We start from the raw sequence: 3,631 nt of genomic DNA on the forward strand, positions 1-3,631 counted from the left end.
TAGGAGCAGAGAGGCTCTCTGCTCCTATGATGCTGCTTGGCCTGCTGTGTTCATCCAGCCCTGCACCTTGTTGTCTCGGATTCACCAGCATCTGCAGTTCCTACTATCTCTTAAAGTCTTTGACATGTGTTAACCTGAGAACAGACTTATTTAATTGATATCCTCAGCAGCAACAAAGCTTGCAGGTACCTTTGGATTATTGACAAATGATATTTTCCAAATTTGTTTGTTTACTGAGCACTGGTTTCTGAGATGTTGACAGAAACAGGCAGGAAGAGAGAGTCCTCCAGTTCTTGTTTACAAATCCATTTTTCTTTCCTGCCCTGCTGCTCAAAAGCAGTTGTTGAAATATAGTTCAATATGTATTCTTGCATCTTCCTCCGTAATCTTTCCTAGCTGGCTAACTGGTAAGCGAGACTTTCATCTTCCAAGAAATGAGATTATCATACAAGTATGAATAAAAATGGGAGTTGTGGATTTCCTGACTGGCCCTGTTGCCTGATTTCAATGTCTTTAGATAGAAAAAGGTAATTTCACTGCAGATGGTTTCCATGAAGTTTGCTGCAATCTATGTTCAATTGACTGCTGTAACCAATTTAGACAACATTTCTTCCTTTACAAAAAAGCATTTTAATCCATGAGAAGTCACAGATACAAAAATTCAATGATACAAGTTAAAATTCAATAGTCTATATTAAACACTATTGTAACACTTTTCTGGTTTTGTCTTGAATGCATCAATGTTGATGCAACTATTCACATGTGGTAAGAAGCTTCATATTGTTTTCCCTAGAAAAAGTCATTTCTCCTAGGATCCCGAGTAGATTCAGTACTGACTATCTTATTCTGCATTTGACCACAAGTAGAAACCTCTTCTATGTGTCCACCTAATCTAACCATTTTATAATCCTCTAGACCCCTCTTAGGTCACGGTGCTCTGTTCTCTTTTCTCGAGAGAATGCCTGTCCTCTGAAGACAGAGCAAATTGTTTTGAAATTAAAAAAAAGTCACAGCTGCTCCATAATTGTGGAGAGGCAACTTCTCCACAGGATAGTCAACAGCTGTAATGATGGCAGGGTAGCCATGATCAGTTTGGGTTGGGCGTTCAGTTGCAAAACCAACCCACCATGAGGCCATCTTGTACTAACCATGTGAACCTGCTGTGAATAGTCCTAGTGATGAGTAAAAAATTCCATTAACATGGGAAGAAAGCCCTTAATAATCTCCATAATTAGCCTCAATTGTCTATTCCATATCTTGTGGGAGAGTAACCTTTCTGAGCCCAACTCCACCATTTTAAAAATGGCTTAGGGATAGGATTGTGCACCCTATTTGATGTGACGGCTGTTGCTGCAAATTTCTGTGGTTAGCCAATTCTGACCCTGTCAGGAATTGTAAAAGTTCAACCCTCTAAATTCCACAATTCATATCCGGGACAAGAGATGAACAGTAATCCCCTGAGGCCTTTGCCAATGTAAATATATGACCAGAAAATAGGACTTATACTTATAAAGCTGTAATAATGACATTTACAATTCTTGTTCCTGTCTGAAAGAAGGCTGTTGCCTTTTCCTCTGCAGGTCCCCAAGATGACATGGCACTCAATATTAGGTAATCAGGCCAATGACTTTATGAACAAAAACAGAAGTTGTTGGCAAAGTTCAACAGAGGTCTGGCAGCATCTGTGGAAAAAATCAGAGTTAATGTTCAGGTGCGGTGACCCCACCACAGAACTAATAGTAGCTGGGAAAACGTCGATTTATATGCAGAAGATAGGGAGGGGGGGTGGGGAAGGGAGTATACAATAGGATAAAGGATAGAGCCCAAAGAGAGAGAAGAGCAGTTGGATAGACAAAGGAGGTGAAAATGATCTGGCTAGGAGGGTGAATAGCTGTTAATGGGGACGGTTAGTGACTAACAATGGGTAGTGTGTAATGGCAGGCTATATGCTAACAAGTTCTGAGGAAGATTAACCAGACCCGAAACGTTAACTCTTTTTTCCTTCACAGATGCTGCCAGACCTGCTGAGCTTTTGCAGCAACTTTGTTTTTGTTCCTGATTTACAGCATCTACAGTTCTTTTGGTTTTTATTGTGTATGTATTAACAAGGCCTGGTGTGTGGGGTAAGGGGCTAGGACATGGGACAGTCCTTGACAGGAGCCAGTTACATAAATGTTAACACAGCTGTCACCTCAGTGGTGATTGGGATAGGATGATCACCCTCCTTCAGGCTGCAGGCTCCTCTCCAGCAATTTGACATAGTGACGCAAGATATTCTCAGTCTACACTGACAATGGGCTTTGTCAATCTAAAGGCTAAATGCTGTGCACCAAAGTATAGCATGGATGTTCAGAACTGTATTGTAAATGGATTGGAATTGTGCCATGATGGTATGGTGAGGCTGGTACATATCGGTTATAATGTCCATAGATGTGGGGGGGTGGTGAGAGGAGTTAGTGAGGATGGTCACTACCCATGGAGCGTGCCCTGAGATGTTGGTGACCACTGTGTGAGATGGAGGAGCAAGTGGTGAGCTGAAGTCAGCAGTTAACTGATCTGACTTCTATGCTGGGAATTGTTGCCATCAAGTTTCTATCCGACAGATGGGAAAATGGGAAACTGCATATCAATAAAGTGAGATTAACTAATAATGATTGTTAATGAGTATTAAAAGGCCTCTTGCTGCTCACTAGTGAGAATCTCATCTCACTGTTCAACACAGTTGGAGAAAGAGACTGTTTGTTCTTAATGTCAAGAAACTACTCTCTGCAGATCTATCCAACTTTTTCACCAATGCCCATAGAGTTCAGTGCCAGGGAAGAGTACACTTTGGATATCTGCTCTGGTACCCATGGCTCCTTGTCAAAACTTCAGAGAAACAATTTGCTGGGAAAATGGACAGACTCTCTCAGTCCTGTAAAGACTTTGCTTTGGCCATCAGTATCAGAAAGGTAAATGGCCCCACCAGATGTTGTCACACTACCATCATCGATCAGCATTGTCACTATGATGCTAGATTTTACTGATAGCTTCCCACATCTAGGCTGCACAGTCACCAGTATGTCTCATTGAATGCTGAAATTGTAGTGATTGTGACAAGGTCAGCCAATTAGACCTCATAGAATATAACTTCCCTGATCAGGGCTGTTAATCTGGTCCAAACAGGGAGACCTGGCTGACACCAAAGGATGAATGTCAAGGATATTGACTCCTGGAATGCTTGACTCATGGAGAGGCAATGTTATTGTCAAAGGCTATGCATTTGTGAATAAAATGTGACAGGTGATGGGATGCCAGCCTCTGAAGAGTTACTTCAGAAATCAACATACCGTGCAAAGGCTATGGCTGATATATCAGGCTGAATAACAGAGTGTGGACTCACAGCAAACAAGAACACCAAACAGTGAACTACCAAATCTATGTCCTCACTGCTGTAACATGTTCCTTGGTCTGGAAGGCTAGTAAAGCATAGTCAACATTGAACAACTCACTGATGAGGAATTTGTATATTTTTTGTCTTGGATCTCAGGCAAGCAAGGCAATGACACTTTTTGCACACAAGTTGATACCTTTAGGTTATTTACAGTTGACAGAAAAGGAGGCTGAGCATCTTCAACGTTCACTGTCTTAA

The sequence above is a fragment of the Rhincodon typus genome, unplaced genomic scaffold, assembly GCF_021869965.1.
Source record: "Rhincodon typus isolate 14 unplaced genomic scaffold, sRhiTyp1.1 hic_rhity00000700, whole genome shotgun sequence".
Classification (NCBI taxonomy): domain Eukaryota; kingdom Metazoa; phylum Chordata; class Chondrichthyes; order Orectolobiformes; family Rhincodontidae; genus Rhincodon; species Rhincodon typus.